The following is a 20,712-nucleotide window of genomic DNA, read 5'->3' on the forward strand; positions in this document are numbered from 1 at the left end:
TAGTGTCAAAACTGGATTATAGATGGCAGAGAGTTGGTGTCGTACAGAGGCGGGGGTTTACGACACCAACTCTCTGCCATCTACAATCCAGTTTTGAGATCCCTTCCCAGACGCCTTAACGCCCACTCACATCCTGGGCCATCTGACCTCAGGAATTCGCATGATAAGGTGGGGCCAGGTTTCACAATGAACACACCCGAAGCTCTGCCTGATTGGGACCCACACCCAGTTTCACACCTTGGCTCAGGCGATTAGAGGATCATCAGGGGGTCCTTTTGTCCCTCTATGGGGGGTTACTCCCACTAGGTTTATATCTGGGACTCTCCACCATTTGACCTTAGAACTGAAGAAGCTTCTTGGATGAGAGGTGAAACGTCTTCAAGCAACTTAAAGAAGTCCAGACGCTTTTCTTTGCAAGCTCCTTTGACTGTGGGGTTCCATCTTTGGCCGATATAAGACAAATAAAAATTAATTTGAATTGTGAATCTCACAAAGTTACTCTAATATAGACCAAGAATAAAAACATAGAGCTGAAGATGTGAATAATAGGTCTTCCAAAAACTGGTCACGCACTGTGACAGTTTGCTGCTTTTTTAAATATAATATCAGCTCTTATCTGTGGTTTTCTTTTTCTTTTTAAGTGAAATAAACAGAATAACAGATAATTGATAGTTGCAGCCCTCGTCATCTTAACATCTTGCCATCATGAAAGACCCCCAAAATGTCAATGTACTTTTATACTGTCTCTTTTTTCTCTTATCAGGTGTCAGATTTTAGCTTTCATACTCTGAAATGCTCTTTTACACTTGACCTTCTCACCAGCATACAGTGGGGCAAAAAAGTATTTAGTCAGCCACCGATTGTGCAAGTTCCCCCACTTAAAATGATGACAGAGGTCAGTAATTTGCACCAGAGGTACACTTCAACTGTGAGAGACAGAATGTGAAAAAAAAATCCATGAATCCACATGGTAGGATTTGTAAAGAATTTATTCGTAAATTAGGGTGGAAAATAAGTATTTGGTCACCTCAAACAAGGAAAATCTCTGGCTCTCACAGACCTGTAACGTCTTCTGTAAGAAGCTTTTCTGTCCCCCACTCGTTACCTGTATGAATGGCACCTGTTTGAACTCATCATCTGTATAAAAGACACCTGTCCACAGCCTCAAACAGTCAGACTCCAAACTCCGCCATGGCCAAGACCAAAGAGCTTTCGAAGGACACCAGGAAAAGTATTGTAGACCTGCACCAGACTGGGAAGAGTGAATCTACAATAGGCAAGCAGCTTGGTGTGAAAAAATCAACTGTGGGAGCAATCATCAGAAAATGGAAGACATACAAGACCACTGATAATCTCCCTCGATCTGGGGCTCCACGCAAGATCTCATCCCGTGGGGTCAAAATGATCATGAGAACGGTGAGCAAAGATCCCAGAACCACACGGGGGGACCTGGTGAATGACCTGCAGAGAGCTGGGACCAAAGTAACAAAGGTCACCATCAGTAACACACTACAACGGCAGGGAATCAAATCCCGCAGTGCCAGACGTGTTCCGCTGCTGAAGCCAGTGCATGTCCAGGCCCGTCTGAAGTTTGCCAGAGAGCACATGGATGATACAGCAGAGGATTGGGAGAATGTCATGTGGTCAGATGAAACCAAAGTAGAACTTTTTGGTATAAACTCAACTCGTCGTGTTTGGAGGAAGAAGAATACTGAGTTGCATCCCAAGAACACCATACCTACTGTGAAGCATGGGGGTGGAAACATCATGCTATGGGGCTGTGTTTCTGCCAAGGGGACAGGACGACTGATCCGTGTTAAGGACAGAATGAATGGGGCCATGTATCGTGAGATTTTGAGCCAAAACCTCCTTCCATCAGTGAGAACTTTGAAGATGAAACGAGGCTGGGTCTTCCAACATGACAATGATCCAAAACACACCGCCCGGGCAACAAAGGAGTGGCTCCGTAAGAAGCATTTGAAAGTCCTGGAGTGGCCTAGCCAGTCTCCAGACCTCAACCCCATAGACAATCTGTGGCGGGAGTTGAAAGTCCGTGTTGCTCGGCGACAGCCCCAAAACATCACTGCTCTCGAGAAGATCTGCATGGAGGAATGGGCCAAAATACCAGCTACTGTGTGTGCAAACCTGGTAAAGACCTATAGTAAACGTTTGACCTCTGTTATTGCCAACAAAGGTTATGTTACAAAGTATTGAGTTGTATTTTTGTTATTGACCAAATACTTATTTTCCACCCTGATTTACGAATAAATTCTTTACAAATCCTACCATGTGGATTCATGGATTATTTTTTTTTTTCACATTCTGCCTCTCACAGTTGAAGTGTACCTCTGGTGCAAATTACTGACCTCTGTCATCATTTTAGGTGGGGGAACTTGCACAATCGGTGGCTGACTAAATACTTTTTTGCCCCACTGTATACACCCCATAACATGTGAACAAATCTTAACAAATAGCTTCTCAACTAATGTGTGCATTCAGAGCTGAACACAAAATAACCATACAGCCATTTAAGTGTATGTATTTTTTCAGAAAATCACTTAATAGAGTAAAGGCTGAAGTACAATTCAGTAAGAGCCTTGCGTATATATTGAAAATGTGCACACAGAAATGCACACAGAGGCTCCTTTTAAAGACGTAATCCACAGTGACTGAAGTGTGACATCTGAGCTGAAGCTCTACAGATGACAGTGCAGGGCTCTGTCTCTCATTTAAGTGCTGTTTATTCATTAGGTTTTTTCTTCCCCCTTCAATAATAAAGAAAAGATAGGGAGGTGATTTCAGTCCTGCCCGCCTTTAAGTGTAAAAAAATAATTGAGACGAGATCCCAGAAAGTCAGAAATAGACTTGTGAACGCAGATAGTGCTCCCCAGAAACATCAGCGAGTATGACATCTGTGCCGCTCGCCGATGTTAATGATGACTTATAAAATGGATACTTCTTGTCCTAGGCTCTGATTGGCTGAGCTGAAGCCATTTTTAAATACCCAATAAACGAACACCTGTGACCGCATGAATGTTAATTTAAATGTTAATGTGCCAAAAGAAGATCAGCCTTCAAACCCTGACGGGAGCTAAACTGCTCGATGGAAGGAGAAGAGGACAGGGAGCGAGGTCCGTTTATTGAGCATTTCTGTGTTACAGCCTGTTTTGTTAAAGAAATAACAGCCAGCTTGGTGTGAGGCTTCACATCTCCACCTCAGCCTCTTGGGCTTTCATCACTTCAAGCCTCGTCACATTAAAGGGGAAAAGCGAGAGTATGCCTGCATTAGCATTGGGGTTAGTATAGAGAAGTGTCTTTACAGTTCCTGTCTGTTGTAGCCTTGCTGAAATGAATGTGATCTGGTTGTCAGGAGCTCAGACAATCATTACGAGTCCACAAAGTCAGTCTTTTTTCTAGCATCTATTGCAGTGCTGTAAAGTGTCGGCTGTTGACATCACTGATTAGACGTTTCTGCTCACTGGACCCTTGGCTGTGGGGGAGAACTGCACACCACCTCCTCCTCAATTACATCAAAACACAGAGCTGAGGAGGAGGAGAGCAAGAGGGAGATGTAGGAGGAAGAAGAAAGGGATCGAGTTGAGAGGAGACTGGAGGAGCAGAAAATTAAAGAATAAACCACGAGAGGCCAGAGTGATTTCAGAAGAGAAGTCTCTGCCTTTTAAAAATCCTGTTAGCTGATTTAACATCAGAGTAAAGAAAGCTGTCAAGCAGTTTATTGCTCTTTTATTGCTTGTATAAAATAGTCTTATCACCAGTGTAATAAAAAGGCTACAGTGTTATATATGACAAAGCTGGAATCTAAAATTTGATTGGGTGCAGTGTTCCTATGGCGTAATGCGTCTTTACTTTCTAAATTTTGCCAGTGTATACATACAGATAATACTATTTCATGTGTTGTCTAATAAAACAAGGGTGACAGACAGAGCTGAAGAAATGTGGTATGGTGAGAAATGACTAAATGCATGAAAAATGGGAAAAATATGTTAGGCAGCGGCACATACAGTCAGAGGTCTAAGAGTGAAATTGCAAAGTGCAAAGTCAGAGTGTGGAGGCTGAGCTGGTGGATCAAAGTGTGTATTTACCTTCAACTCCAGTGACCTGACTCAAATCCCATCGCATGCCAAGGTTTCTACTGTCAGGGAAGTTTTCATTTTAAATCAAAGGTTAAACTCATATGACTCCATGCAGTCAGTCTTCCTCTTCCCCTTCCTCATCCAAGGATTTAGGAGTCTAACTTCATCTGAGGGTGTTTTACGTGCTCAAAGTTACTTCAGAAAGGACTACGAATGTCAAACGTGGCCCTTCACCCCCAACTGGTCACTGCAGACAGTCATTCCTCCCCAAGACTGGTTCTGCTGGAGATTTCTTCCTATTAAAAGGGAGTTTTTCCTTCCCACTGTCGCCAAGTGTTTGCTGATATAAAGTACAATATCAAGTATAAAGTGCCTTGAGGTAAACACTGTTTACCTCAAGGCATGAGGCATGATATGCCTGCCCCCTTGAGAGTCTTCTCTACTTGAGCTAGTATTATGATGGGATTTTTCTTAAGCAAGGAAATAATTCTACAAAGACTTCATCCACTTTTGGTCTTCCTGGCCATTCAGTGTTAGTGAACTGGCTAGTGTATTAATTATTTTAAAGAATGCAGAAGATTATTTGGCCACTTAAGTTTTTCCTATTGCTCTGACAGGTTTCTTTTTGGTTTCCAGTCTAATGATAGCTTCCTTCCACTGCATTAGCATCTTTTTGGACCAGAGAGTTCAAGTAAAAATATCAAATGCAACACTCAAGATCTTTTATTAGCTTAAATTGTGTAAAAATGTTTGTAATTTCTGAACATAATTTCCAATACTTATGCCAAAGCCTTTTGAAGTAAATGCAGTCACATATTTGATTTTCTTATTTAGAGTCTGCTGTGGTGGTGTACCAGGGGAAAATTCCAAAAATTGTCGCATTACCCAAAAAGCTAAACTAAAAAAAACCTATGATCCTAAATGTGTTAAATAAAATAACAATAATTAGGAGATCAATGCAAATAAATCAATCTATATTTTAATAATTCATTTAATGGAAATCATTTTTCAGACATTATATCTACTCTGTGACAACTTGCTGCTTTTCAAAGTTAAAAAGCAGTGTAATCTGACTATCTTTGTGATAATGACGGATGTTGGAACAGAACAAACAAAAGAGTCATTCTTGGGCTTTTGAAAACTGTAAAGGTCATTCAAAACAAAACCAGAACAATTAATCGATATGCACGGCACATTGCTATAGTATTACATGATGCATGTCCAAATGTCTAAGCTGTATTTGGAGGTCGAGTTTATATCTTAAAAAGCACCGAAGAGTCAGCATGCCCTGAAATACCACATACAAAGGGAAAAAAAGGGCACTCCTGTGGTCGACAGATTATCCACAGAAAGAAAAAAAAAGACGTCATAGCACTGGCTGCGCTGACAAATGATTTCTAAAAACCGCAGTACAAAAATAGCCACAGAGCAGCATTGTTGCAGAAAATACACATAACGAAAAGAGAGGAATGTAAATGTCAGCATATAATGTCAAAGCGAGCCATTGAAAACAGTGCAAACTCCATCTACCAATGAGGGTTGTATGATATTAACAAAAAAAGGAAAACAGAATCAGACTTTAGTGAGATTACTTTGTCACATGTCAAAACAAGTTAGTGGTATTATCACCATTTGTTGTAAACCTTCATTAACAGATTTTCAGTACAGATGAAATACACAAAAAGGTTTACTCGTTTTATTCAAGCAGGTTTCCTAAAATATTAAATTAATGATTGCATTTTAAAAACAACAGTGTGCTTATCTGCTTCACCGTTTATCGTCTTTATCAGACAAAAATCAAGTTCACATGAACTTTCGAAAAAAAAAGTCTTTTCTTATTGTCTATAAATCCCATGAAGATATCAGAACCTAAAATGAAATGATTCAACCCACAGATGTTACACTGATATAGTTTTGTGACACCAATTCTTTCATCATTACATTTATAAGCCCATATTGGCCTTTCTCTCAGTATACTGTAAATGTGTTTGTTGGCTGATATTTTCCAATATTTTTGTATAGAAAAAAGCTGTTTGGGTGTAATGTAGAAATGGTATCCAAGCACTCTCTGCAGCAGATGTAAGTGTAGCATTACAGCTGCGCAGTTATAGCTGGAAGCAGTCGCTTTTTTGTGAGGAAGGAGTAATTTTGAGTTAACTAATATGCAGTATGTATTTAGTAATACTGGTTATTCTAATTCAGTCCCATCACCCCGCTTCCATAAATGTACAAATTTGTACTGTCCTCGAACAGATGAGCATTCAAAATCGGCACACAGGTACATCTTACGACCCTGAATAGTCTTTTATATCACAAATTATGATGGCATCATGTCGCCTAGCAACTACCTACGAACAAGCTAAAAGGACCAATTTGTATAACATTTATGCACTTATAACACCTTACAAAAGGACTGTATCATTTCAATTTCACAATAATGACATCTCATTTATATCCACACACTTGAATTATGCATGATACTGCAGCTTGGACCTGTAGTGTAGATTCATTTGCATGGAAAACAGGCCCCAACATTTCCTCTTGACTGATTTACTGAAATATTTTTTAAACTAAAAATATTAATAAAAACAATAAGTTATTAATAAAAATGTACACATTCATTAGAAAATGCTAGCTTTTGTGGTCAAGGTGTGCCAGGATTATAGTAACATGAAATCCAAACTATTTTAATAATAAGATGTTAGTAGATCTGTGGGGGTACTTGATATCCTCACACCCTCATCACAGAGACTGTGCTGTGGTTATTATTAAGAAATTGGCGAATAAATAAAATTGCTCATTAAAGAGAGAGTAGAAAGCTGGTGAGATTTGTCATTTTTAATAGCATTTACATAGATTTTTAATAGTATTATTATTAAGGTACTGTAAGCTCTGGTTTTCCCTTCCAATGACGGCACTTTTACACAACTCTAGACAGCAGCGTTCATTTTCAAGTCTGGAAGGGGGAGAAAAAAAAAGATTTATCTGGTGCTTTGTAATAGCTTCTAACGCGATTCGACCAATCAAAACTGAGAACCGCAACTAACCACTATATCACAGAGAGTTAATGGCACGAGGAAGATGGAAGAACAGGGTACTACGAGGCATGAAGAGGAGAACACATTACACTAAGTGAAGAGGAGAAGGAGGAGTAGGAGGAAAAACAGCAGCACAGGCAGGGGAGCTGAAGAAAGAAGAAAATACTGAAAATGGAGAAAGGAAACAGAAAAGGAGAAGAGGGAGGCGAAGCAGACGGGTTTGAGATGTTCTGCTGTCTCCACCAGCAGATGCTGACGGTCCAAACGCACACACAGCAAAACTCTCCCAGTCCACTGCCAGATAAATAGCTTTACACACACACACACACACACACACACACACACACACACACACACACACACACACACACACACACACACACACACTACAGAGATACACACAGACACACACACTCGAAACTAAATAAATAGCTTTATACTCAGCAACAGCCAAAGTGGGTCAGACATCAAAGTAGCCACTAGAAAAGCTGCTGGAGCTGTCGACACACACAGTCACACACAGACACACACATACCATGTGCACACACACTTGCTTACTCCAAATTGCTGCTTGAACTGTCTGCACACACAACGCACAAACACATTTGGAGACACACACTTGTGCTTACTCCAAATTGCCATACTCTTCTCTTTCCATTCACTCCTCCTCTTCTTCTCTCTCCCGCTTCTCCTCACTCACTCGCTCACACACACACATACACACCCAACCTCTCGCATCTTTTAAATTGCAGTGAGCGAGTGCCATGGCTGACCAAATAGCAGCAATCAGGAAGTCTGAGTGCTGAGGGACAAAGGCTGTCGGCCACTTTAGGTACATACACAAACTCTGTCACACACCTTCAGTGACAAGGACAGTGTCAGTTTACTGAGAAAAGGGCGACAGGAGGTCAAATGATGGGAAGTACAGTATCTACCTGATGTCTGTGGAAATTCAACCTCTAAGGATATTAAAATACTGTATATCTTTAACCAAACTTAAATGATGGTTATGGGGTTTTTTTTCTTAAAAAAACGAAGACTATCTTAGCAAACCACTGCAGCTCTGTAGAAGTTTTCAGCCACTTTCAGCTCAGTTTAAATTTTAAGGCACAGTATGGTTCAGCCTCAGTGCTCTCAGAAACCTCGTTTACCAGCAGCAGCAGCAAGCAGCCCTTTTCAACAAACACACTGCGATAAACCACTGTTCACTACCTGTGCATCACCAAACAGACACAGTAAAGATCACACTGAAGATGAGTACATAGGACCTATAGAGTCAGATGTTTTCATCCTGAGTTTGTAGAGAACAAACTTACATCCAAGTGTGCAAAAAAAATCTCCAATAGGGAGTTAAAGTTACTCTGTTTGCCCCAAAAAATTATTAAGAAAATCCCAAAACGTTTCGGTTAACAAGCTGGTTCAAACAAGATTACTTCAGCTTGAAATAGAACAGTTTTCTTTGCTGTGGAAACATTTCCATTATTAACTCAACTAAAGATTATTAAAAGTTATTCACTTTAATCTTTCCAAATACATATCTGCAAATGGATATACTGAATTTGAACTGTCTGTAGGCAAGGGACAAGATTTCAGTGCTGGGAGCTTTTTGGGATTTCATTTGTTGTACACATTCAGTCCCAGCTCCAGTGACCAATAATGTTTGAGCAAGCTTTGGATGCATGCAGGTAAATGGTCTATATAGAAAGAAACAGTCATGACATTTTTCAGAATGCATCAGGTAACCACAGGCCAGAGTCTGAGAATGATTTGGCTTTTTAAAAAGTCAGAATTTTCAAAAAGTGATCTCTCTCCAAAATTGACCGTGACTCATGAGGAGCAGCCAACAGGTTGTGTTATGGGTGGGCTGAAAGGACTCACAGTCAAAAAGCTGAAAGCTCAACAGGTATTAATGAGGCACTCAGGGAGGTGTTATAGGTCAAGATTGTGCACTGTGCATTCAAGAAAGAATTAATCAATAGATTTTTTTCCTTTAGGATACTCAAGTTCAGTTTTCAAGGCCTCTACGGCTTTTCCAGATCTATTTGTACCACAGCTTTCACCTTTGCCTGGCAGGTGTGTTTCTTTCCAGAATACGGGCATTAATTTCCAGAGGCGGGGATGCTGGCATTTTATGATGGAAGAAGACAAGTAAGGAAAGTAAAAGTTTAGAACCAGATCAAGGCAACTAATTTCAAAGTGGCCAGAACGACTGTTCTGCACTGAGTAGGAGAATGGCCAACCCTGTAGAAGCTAGTCTTCCTGCGGATTTGTGCTTCTATACACTATAGCTACATCATAACTGCAGACCCGACATGCAGCCCCCAAGTATTGCGATTCATCTGTTCAGTACTGTTGATTCCTCCTGTGCATTTCAGGTTACTTTTTTACTGCATTTTTTTTTCATTTATCACTGATAGAACAACAACAACACACACACACACACACACACACACACACACACACACACACACACACACACACACACACACACACACACACACACACACACACGAGACAAAGATAAAGACCAGGAAGAGGAGAAGAGAGAGACAAAAGAGAGACAGAAGACTAGTAATCACTCAAGCAATTAGTTAATATATATATATTACAGTCATGCGGTGACTAATTAACTACTTAAATAGATATTTTAGAGTAAAAATAATTTTATTTGCCAGGTAAGAAAGATCATTGTTCTCTAAGAAACAGCCTTGACACAGGACATCATGATAGAGAAATACCAAATTGTATAACAAGCCTTCAAAATATTGTTTTTTAAGTGCGCGCACAGATCGAGCAGCATGTTAATGACATTAGTTGTACTAATTTTGAATGTCACACCTACCAGCAGGGAGGACTGTCTAATGTCACCACGAGCAAAAGCCAAGCTATTTATGTGTTTCAAATGAGGCAATCTGAATGATTGCCTGCAGAGTTTGCAAGTTACCTTCTTGGTGACTCCAGGAATTATCACACACTTTGGATTTTCTTACATACATTATGATTTTTCTTACTGATTGCTGTTGCAATTACAATCCATTAAAAGCAAGGACCAGCTGTGTAAATGATAGCCACTGTTCATAACAGACTGTGTGACTGAGCATTGGCCCTTCTTGTGAATCTATTTTTTCCCCTCGGACCAAACAAGCGAATAAAGTTTTTCACCTAAGACTTTTCTCAGGGATTAGTGTGTGGCCAACTATTAGAGGTCATCCACATTACTGTAAAATGTCAGAAAATTGTGAAGAGTTACATTTATATAAAGCAACAGGTGTCCTGTTTTGTCCAAAGAAGAGTTCACAGCCACAGTTTGTCACTTAAAAAAGGGAGCAAATAATCACAAATCACAAAACAAAATGTTTTGCATGTTTGTTTGAAACATTACTTGAAAGATTAATTAATCACCCATCAAAGCAATTAATTAACTTTCCGTTAATCAACTAATTGACTTTAAGCTCTACTGTTCTCTGTGAAGTATATTTTAGAAAGCAAACAACAGCACATTTACTTCCATTCTTAATGTTATTCTTTTTAATTTCCTTTTATCTGCTTATGGATAGCAGTAGGTGGTGATTTGCAGACATGATTTGCAGACAAAACACTACCAGTCTTTGTTTTCCTTTGCAGTGCAGTAAAACAGAAAGAGTACCACATCTGAACAGCATCTCACACAGTCAAAACACTTTGAGCTGCAGATGTGAAAGCCGGTTTGAGTCGGTAAATAAGAGCAGCAGAGAGCCGCCTGCTTTTTCTCATAATATCAAATTCTGACTGTGACAGTGGTATAAGCGCTGAATGAAGCAGGTAGGCTGCACAAAGAAGAGAGGAAAACTGACAGTCGCAGTATGTGCCTATTTTTGCAAGGTCGAGTGTAGTTGGTATATAAAAAAGTAATAATTGCACAGCTTAATAGCAATCTTATAAGTCATAAACTGTGAAGAAATAAACCGTGTAAATCATGTCTTATTTTATCATCATATTTTCATACTTATAGAACAATATAAATATGTTGTTGTCCAACTGAATAAAGTTGTGTCAAGGAATCTTATTAAAGACTTTACTGAAAAATGTAGACATTTCCACTCTCTACATACAGACGCCGAGGCATCTTACAGGAATGGTGGTTATTTTACAGTAGGCAGTGCTTTCATAAGTGCTGATCTCTAATATGCTTCTGAGCAAGTAAAGTATACAGAATAAGTTACCACGGCAATGGACCCCAGTAAGAAGTGAATCATCCTTGTAGTGCAGAAAACCTAAAGTTAACCCCAAAGTTACCAGGATAAGTCCAAATCCTTTCTGTAGTACAGGTCTCTGGTTTTCCACTCAATTCTTTTTGTGGAGTATTAGTTTGAGTTATTCAGTTTTTGATTTTGTGCATTTCAGTTTTATCTTGTAAATACCTCAGCTACAGTTATGTTTTTATGGCTCAGATTGTGTGTTATCATACTTTTTGATACCTGTTTTGATTTTCAGCCTCTAAAGTTTACCTTTATTTTAATATGCGTGTGAATTGTCTCATCTGTGTATTTTGCTGGGTTCTGACTGTATTTCCTGTTTTGAAAGCTGCTGTCTCCTGTGCCCTGTGCTTTGAGCATTACATCCTTCCCAGTCTCATTCCTTAGCTGTGTCTCCTTTGCCCAGTCAGTGTGTCTGTGTGTATAAATAGCCCTGCATTTTTACGATCAGATTGTTTGTTTAGTCTGCATTGTCTGTCAGTACTACTATGTCGAATTCTTTTGCCCCTGCTATTTTTGGTCTCCTTTGGATTGGACTTTGGATTTTGTTATACTCGAAAACTGGGCATCAGCACTAAATGCTTATGTGGTTTTTTCATGGTTCAAATAAACTCTGTCTTCTTATTTCCACACTTTGGGGCCCCTTGAAGTCTAAAGTTCACACAGCCTTCAAACTGTGACACCTCAATAAGAATTGCCAGCTCTTTCTTCTCCATGACAACATGACCCCAGTACTATGTTCTCTGAGGTCTGAGCTTTGAGATGACACAGAAACACGGGAAAAGTGCATTTGAATCTCATACAATGCTGTAGTATGTTTGGGGTTAAATAACAAGCTAAACCTTTTAATGAGCTGTTAAGAGTCACCACTCTTTTTATACTGTATACTGTGTTAACTAAAGGCTGCTTAATGTTTTATTTCAGGTTAAATATTTACTCTGGGACCAGTAACAATTTGATAACCCCAGAACGTTGACTCGTTTCTTCATTTTGCTCTTTTATAGTCATTTCAGAGGCAAATATCTTACCTTGTTGAACACTTTATAAATCTGTAACGTGTGCATGTAATGGTGTTATATTGATTGAAATAACCCAAAGTAAACATTGCAGTAAAAACTCCACTCGACTTCAGCCAGATATTAAAACGTTAGCTTGTTTATTGTCCTTCCATAAATTTTTGTAGTGGTCAGGTATTTAAATTATGGACAATACATTTAATCTAAAAGTGTTGTATTTAAAAAGTACAACAAGCTACGAGTGAAATGCACCTCTTAGTACCTTATGTTTAACACAGTTGCTCTGGACGTTATGAAAGCCCTGAGAGGACTTGTATCTCTGTCAGTAATTCAACTTAATTATAGAGAGAGATCACTTTTTAAAAGTACTGTTTACATGTTAATGCATCAATAATAATGACCCAGCTATCTAATTATAATATAGTTAGAACACTTTGCGCTCTTAGAGAAGCCATCACATTTGAAGAAGTACTCCAGCTTTCATTTTATTAATGAATAGCGCATAGAGTACCAATGATGTGCCATAGCACTTATTTCAGTAAAACTTAGGCTTGTACTATAAAAACGATGGACATTCTTGCATACAAAAACATTGATCTTTTCATACACATTTTATTACACCAGCCATCTTGCTGCTCTTTTTCCTTAATTGTAGATTGTGCTATATTATGAAGATAAGAAGAGAAGAATCTATGGGTTACACTGGCTTGATATTTTTTATATTTATAGAATTTTAATTAAAAATGTTTATCCATCCAGGGATAATAAATGCCATGGTAAATATATAGCTAAGTTAATAAATTCTCAGCTGCCAGTCCAAAAAAAAATAAATTAGACTGGCTCAGAATGTATAAATAAAATGGATTTGTACACTCATATTGTTGTATAAACAAATGATTTTAGCCACATAATCTTTAAAAAGTAGATGAATGCAGTAGAAGGTAGTCGATGTAAGATGATGCAAATCTTACGCCAAGTTAATGTTTATATGTCTATTTATTATTGCATTTGTTTATTTAACAATTTACATCATGACTCTGTATTTATGTCAGTGGCATATTTATTTGATTTAAATAAAGGCACACTACTGTTTTTTCTCCAAAACACACACACACACACACACACACACACACACACACACACACACACACACACACACACACACACACAAGCTGAAGTCTCACTGTACCTAGATATTGAATGCCACTGCCGAAAGATCTCAGTGACAAGTCTGTCACATGCTGACGAGCCTTTCTTCTTCTCTTCAGACCTGCTTCAGTGGTTCATGCAGTTATCAGAGAGTTTGCATACATGGCAGGAGGAAAGAAAAGCAGTTCCTACCAAACAGGTGCTCTACAGTATTCATATTCCCCTCTGTTCCCCTTTATTAATAAAATTATAAATCATCAAGTTTGAAATGTCCTTAAACTGTAGGAATCCATTCCCGAAACAGAAACATCTAGATCAGAAGAACTGATATTTCGACACATTGTGTCACTTCATGTAATAATTAACTCATTAATAGTCCTGGACACAAATGTTGTCCTTTGTCCTCTTTCCATCTGACCGGTCTCAAAATCACACACACCCATGTAAACAGAAGGATTTTTTTTTTCCAGGTTTGAAAGTGGAAAATACTGCATTTGGAGGCTGGGAGGGTCAGAGGTAGCATGAGTCCCAGATAGAACCAATCATTTTTACACTCTCTTTGGTTAATCTTTCACACTTCAGACACATTTTCATTTGTGCTTTGGTTAGTTTAGGTGCTGAAAACTTCTTGGTTCACTTCTCTGCCACTTTTGAAAAGTTTGTTTTCTTGACTGCATGATGAGACTCTGAGGAGAACTTACATGGTACAGCATCCTTCCTACTGACAAACACTGTAACAAAAAAAACCTACAGTTTGTGTCCATGCACGCTACAAACTTGTTTTTTTAGTTATTATATCTTTACCTAAAGCTTGCGTATTTCCTTTGTGAATCACACACACCATCTACAGTGCTGAGACCTAAGAATCGGTATGACATATTTATTGGCTAGCATTGTGAAACAGCTGGAGGCGTAAGCTATTTGGTAGCTATCAATCTTAAATTAATAAATTACATTTATGTAGTTCACTTGATGTTGGACTATTACTTCAGAAAATTAGGAAATAAAAGCACCATTAGCATGCTTGATATGCCGGGGAGCTACTTTCACAAAAACACTTTATGATTTCATTATAGCTTTCAGTATTACTGTGGTGCAATTTAGAAATGTTAATGTATAGAAGATTACCTGCATCGCTCAAATGCACCCAATATCGTAAAACTGACTTTCTGATTCTCAGTTAGGTTGTTCTCCCAGATCCAACATGGATGATTGATACAGCAACCACCAATCATACATGTTTTTATTGACCTTGTCCCCAAAAGTTGATTCTGTTCATCTGGACGTAGCGTTTTCAGTGGGAGAAAGATTTCGTCACTCATCCAAGTGACTTCTTCAGTCTCAACTGACTGCAGGTTTCCCCAATCTTATAAACAGTACATTACCATAATGAATGAAACTAGCACCACTGAATGCATGCATCAAGAAGTTTATTGACCTTGCTTTGTGCGTTAGTGTGCAGACATGTTAGAACAGGAGGAGGCCGTCCCCAAACTGTTGCCATAAAGTTGAAAGCATGAAATTGTCCAAAGTGTCTCTGCATAATGAAGCATTAAGTTCCTTTCATTGTAACTTAGGGGCCGAGCTCAACTCCTAAAAATAAAATAACCTCACACCATAATCATCCCTCAACCAAACTTTACACTTGACACAGTACGATCAGACAAATACAGTTCTCCTGGCAACCGCCAAACCCAGCGTTGTCCATCAGATTACCAGACAGAGAAGTGTGATTTGTCACTTCAGAGAACACGTCTCCACTGCTCTAGAGTCCAGTGGCAGTGTGCTGTACACCACTGCATTAAACTGATGCTTGGATGCAGCTGTTCAAGAAACTCACTGAATGAAGCTCTCAGTGCACTGTTTTTGAGCTAATCTGAAGGGCCTGTGAAGTTTGGAGGTCGGTAGTGAGTGACTTGACCTCTGTGTACAATTGCCTCAGCATCTGCTGACCCCCCTCTGTGATTTTACTTGGCTGAATTGCTGTCATTCCCAGTTGTTTCCGCTTTGTTTTAATACCACTAACAGTTGACTGTGGAGTATTTAGTAGCGAGGAAATTTCACAAATGAAGCTCACGCATAAGTACAGTACAGAAGATCTGTAATCGCCTGCTTTCCAAGAATCTTAAAGACTTTAATGACTGCTGTGAACTGTAAAAACAAACAAACAAGAGTTCCTCAGTGTATAGTTCTGAAATCAGTTAATGTTAATGCAACTTTCAGTAATTTTCACCCTAACATTCTCAAGTAAGGATCTGCCGTTACTCCACTGTGGTTGTATTTTCATTGAATTTTTACTGAAGTCCAACTTGTGCTGATTCTCTCTGTTTGTGTGTATGTGTTAGTGTGTCTGCAGTATATTTCTGAATTTAGCTCTCACAAGCACAGGCATCCCATAACACAAACAGAGGATGATTTATTGTAGCAGACAGCCAGTGTTTTCATTGTCAGGAGGTTGGTAATGGGAGCCAATTGAAGAGTGAAGGAAACATTGTGTTGCTTTGAGTGTAGGAACTATAGTGAGGAGCGCTTTGGGAATGTACTGTTCTTTTCTGTCACCCTTCTCAAACCGCTCGGCTTCCTCTGCAGAGCTCGGCACACCTCCACAGGATCTGGACTCGTACCTCCCATACAACTGGCTCACAGCCTCACATGCTCAATGTTAACTGTGTTATGCAAAATGAAGGACATGAATTTAATTTTTTTTTCTTTAATCTGATTGTCAGTAGGATGTCGGTCCTTTACCCACCTACCAGTCCACCCATGCAAAGTACAAAATAATACAACTCTGTTATTTTCAGCAAAAACACATAATAATCCAATAATTTTTGCCCCAAGAGATGTTAAATTTCTGCTTTTCTGACTGAAGACTTGGTAAGAGTTGATAAATCTTTCAAGAAATGTACTTTGAAGTTTTTCAAGTATTGAGAATTTTTTTTTTAAAATTCATGAATATGTATATGTATGCATAAAAATAGTTAAAGAACTGTTTTCTGTGATTTCTCTATATCCAGCACCTACTTTTTATCAAACACTGCTTTCCTCTCACCTTGACCGCCTTGGGAAGAATTCCTTCAGCCATAAGCAGAGACTCCCACAAATTACCTTCTGCTGGGCTGCAAGGTAAAGAAGTGGCACTCATGCATGAACACACTGTACGACAACTCAATGAATAAAATGAATAAAACGGATGCAGTGATGACTCAGGTGAGGTGGCTGTTCTGCCTGAGAAGTTGTAAAAATTTTTGGACTGCAAGAAGACTTATTGAAACAGCTTAACATTTAGATTTTTTTATACAACCTATAAATCTGGCAATACAGAGTAATTACATTTGTATACAAAATAAATGTGCTGAACACCTTTAAAAACAACAACACATTCAAATGGAAACATTTTTCTTGTATTCCTTTTTTAAAGGAATCCTTTTGAGTTTTTGACTCAAATACTGAATGTTAGAACAGCTTTTTGTGTGTTCATCCACCTATTCAGCAGTCTAATGAGTCACATCACAGTAAAAACATGACAGCAACATCCTTGAGACTTAAAAAAAGCCCATAGCTGCTGGAGGTTCTGGATCATCACTCTGTATGCTCTTTTGTTGCCATGTCATTGCAAATTGCTTTTAGTGTCTAAACAACTTTTGCTTTGGCTTGTAAAAATGAGTTTCAATTAAAAACAAATGAACACACAAGTATTTCTAAATTACATGACATTAATATTAAAAACATAAAATCTTAATTCATCTCAGATTACCTGTGCACCTATAATATACCTTGCCTTTTAAAAAGTGCCTTTTCATCAAACTAAACTTCATTGTCAGTAAAGAGTGTTTACTACTGTTAGTTCCTTTTAAGTTAGCCAAACATATTACACATATTAAATGGACAGGTTTTCATCACTTGAAATGTAAAAGATGCTTCTGTGTGGTTTATTGTTTTAATCCAGCCTCTCATCTTTTCCTAAACCTAAGAAGTTTGGGAATCTAAACCTAACTTAGAACCTTAAAAGTCATAAATAATCAGAATAAGTCAAAAAGAAATTTTGAAGGCTGTTGATGAAAGACTCCTTATCAAAGTCATTTGAGTCATTTCAAGCTTTGGCCTATTATCGCAAGTTTGAAATATGTCTCAAGGGGGCTTTACAATCTAGAGTTTATGATATTCAGTACAACTCGCATATATCTATCATAGAAGACTCTCCCAAACTAATTTTAACATCTCTTTTTCTCTGTTACAAAACCATTATTTCAACAGCATACCCATCTCCATGAGTAACTATATGTGAGTCACTCTCACCTCTGCACACTATCTCATCCAAACCTCCCCATTAGGCCTGTAGGATTAGCATTTGCTGCACAGCTGTTGTTTTGTTGTATCGCACATTATAGACTGAATGATATTCGTGTTATTGTGTCCACCCCCCTGCAGCAGTGCTCCCCTGCTGTTCTTTGCTATTGAGGTAGTAATTGCACAATATCACTTTGCTTTACATTGTGTGCACAACCTTATATTACCCCAGCATATGCTCACTGTGCCCTTTTAAGGCCTCAGGAAGTGTGTATAATGCTCTGTAACTTACCAGAGAAGTTTATGGTTCTCTATCATATCGAGACTATCTCTCCACTCCGTTACATATTCCATATACGGGGTAACTCTACTTCTTTAAAACACTCTGGCTTGCCCGGCCACGCCCCACTGCTTATCTATAAAACAGCTGTGCAGACGTGAAACTGGTGATCATTTGATCTCCACTTGAGTATGTGTGTGTGATTGACTGTCTGGTACCTATGTGTGGTACTGCATGACGGTGTGTGTATGGCAGTGGTGTCCGCTTGTGGGAGCCTGTCTCCACAGCCTCCGCGCTGCCTATCCCCTAGCTCCTCTCTCACTTATAAGGCAATAAGAAGCTCCAATGCTCGAGTGGCTAACAGTTGACCCTTTTTTTTGAGCTGGAGTATGGCGGCCTCTTCATCCCAAAATTGTGTGGAGTGTGGCATTACCATGCCATTTCACTAGCTGGGACCACATCCTCGGAAACGATGAGCAAGAGGGAGGAATGAGGAAGTACGAGTTGGTGCTGCGGTTTGGGGAAGGCCTTGAAGGGGACTGGCAACGGCTCCCGGGCCAGGCAGGTCCCCAAAGAAGGCATCCCCCAGTTATGTGAATGTATAACTGGTAGGCTTGTGATGACCATCGGCCGAGGAGCTTGGTTATGTCGTCGGGGATTCCTTGCGGGAGGCAGGAGTTGTGGCACTGATGCAGAAGGAATGGCCAGAGAAGAGATTGGGACGAATGCGAGAAATGTGTGCAGGGTGGCCGGATTCGGTGAGCAGTTTGGCGAAGAAGTTGATGCCGCTGAGGTATGTCTTTATCGTGGGAATTTGATACATGGAAACCGGAAGGTGTAAGGTTTGATGCTGGAACGATTCCGATGTCGAATGACGGGAAGGAAAGATTGAAGTTACTATGGAACGAACGGAACGCGTTCCCAGCGGTCCAGTAGGTGGACGATGTGCTTGCTGCAAGACTATTTATTATCGCTACTTGGAGATGCTGCTGGGTTCCGCGATGCGGGGCGGGAATGGCCGGCACCGCAAAAGGAGCAAGAGTGGAGATAGCGACAATGAGACATAGAACAGCTACAGTTGTTAAAGTTATTGCAGATGGAGCAGCCTCCTAGGTGCATGGTGGGCCTGTCCCACTTGTCCGAACCTTGTGGCAAAGGCATTGAGGGAGTGGAAGTCGTGGGATCGGGAATTTCTGGTACTGGAGCCGGGGGTGAGCGGGTAAGAATGGAAAGATGGCGTGAGAGCTGAGAGTCGTTTTGGGCTGGGATGATGCAGGCGGAAGCAGGATGCGATGGAGCACCGCATGACTTGCAGGAGAGAGAAGAACGAGCGGCAAAGACGCAACAGTAGAGTTCCTGATCGAGACTGCCCCAGAAGGCATCTTGATTAAACTGCGAGAAGCTGCCTGAGAAGCAAACTGGATGTGGTACTGATAGAAGCCAGTGCCGCCGAATCGTAATGCGAGATAGAGTACGATCGACAGGTAGGAGTTGAACTCTTGTCTTCGGGATGGAAACGCGGAGAAGAGAACGTCTCTGTCCAACAAGAAAGCAAAAGCAAACTCAAGTGCAGTGAGCTCTTTCACCCTAGAAGGGGCCATACCGTGAATGACGACGACGCCGTCATGGCTATCAATCAGCTTGGGAAGAGCAGGCTGCGTGAGAGGAGGAATGAGCTCGGCTAAATCTGTGTATTTACCGCCAATGATTTGTTGGCGAAGGTTAGCGGACACGGGAGAAGGAATTGGGGCCGTTGGGTTGGGAGGAAGGATTGCCGAGGCCAGCGAAAACTGGGTGGTGTTAGCTTGAAGAAGTAGGGCCTGGGCTAAAAGGCTCGACCAGGGGTTGCTCCCAGTGTCTAAGAGCTTGCAGGCCAGGGTAGCGCTGTACGTCACACGTACCCAGCCGTTTTGGATGATGGACCAGCTGTTGTTTCATGGTCCTCAGCTACCACCTTTACGTGGTTTTACTGCTTGAACGTGGCAGTCAGCCCTTCTTTTGGGGAGCGGATGTTGGGTGCCCATCAGCGGTAGGCATTGTTTCGTGGTCAGCCTAAAGACTTGTGAACTGACCATCAGCGGCCGCTCAGTTGCGGTCCTTGCATCTTGTGGGACTCGCTCAGGCCAGTCTTGCATCTGGCAGACTGATGTCTCTGCCCTTCGGCTCAGCCTTTGCATCTGGCGAGGCCTTGATCGGGGTGGCATGTATATATATGTATATTTGTAAAGAGTTCATTGGTACACTTGGGATTTCGGTTGTACTGTCTCCTCGCGGGGTGTCTTAAAGAGTTACCCCATACATATGGAATATGTAATGGAGTGGAGGTGAGGGATAGTCTCAATATAATACAGAACATACAGTCACATTGTAACCTTGGTTTTCTGAATGAGAGACTGTACGGATTAAACTATAACCGGTTTCACGTCTGCACAGCTGTTTCATACGTAAGCTGTGGGGCGTGGCCAGTGTTGGTCAAGTTACTTGAGGAAAGTAATCAGTAACTAATTACTGATTACTTCCCCAAAAAAGTAATCCCATTACTTTACTGATTACTTATTTTCAAAAGTAATTAATTACTTAGTTACTTAGTTACTTTTTAAAAACACGATTTAA

This window comes from Rhamphochromis longiceps, linkage group LG13 (assembly GCF_057381845.1).
Source record: "Rhamphochromis longiceps isolate RC_006_pf linkage group LG13, R_longiceps_female_GT1.1, whole genome shotgun sequence".
In the NCBI taxonomy this organism is placed as follows: domain Eukaryota; kingdom Metazoa; phylum Chordata; class Actinopteri; order Cichliformes; family Cichlidae; genus Rhamphochromis; species Rhamphochromis longiceps.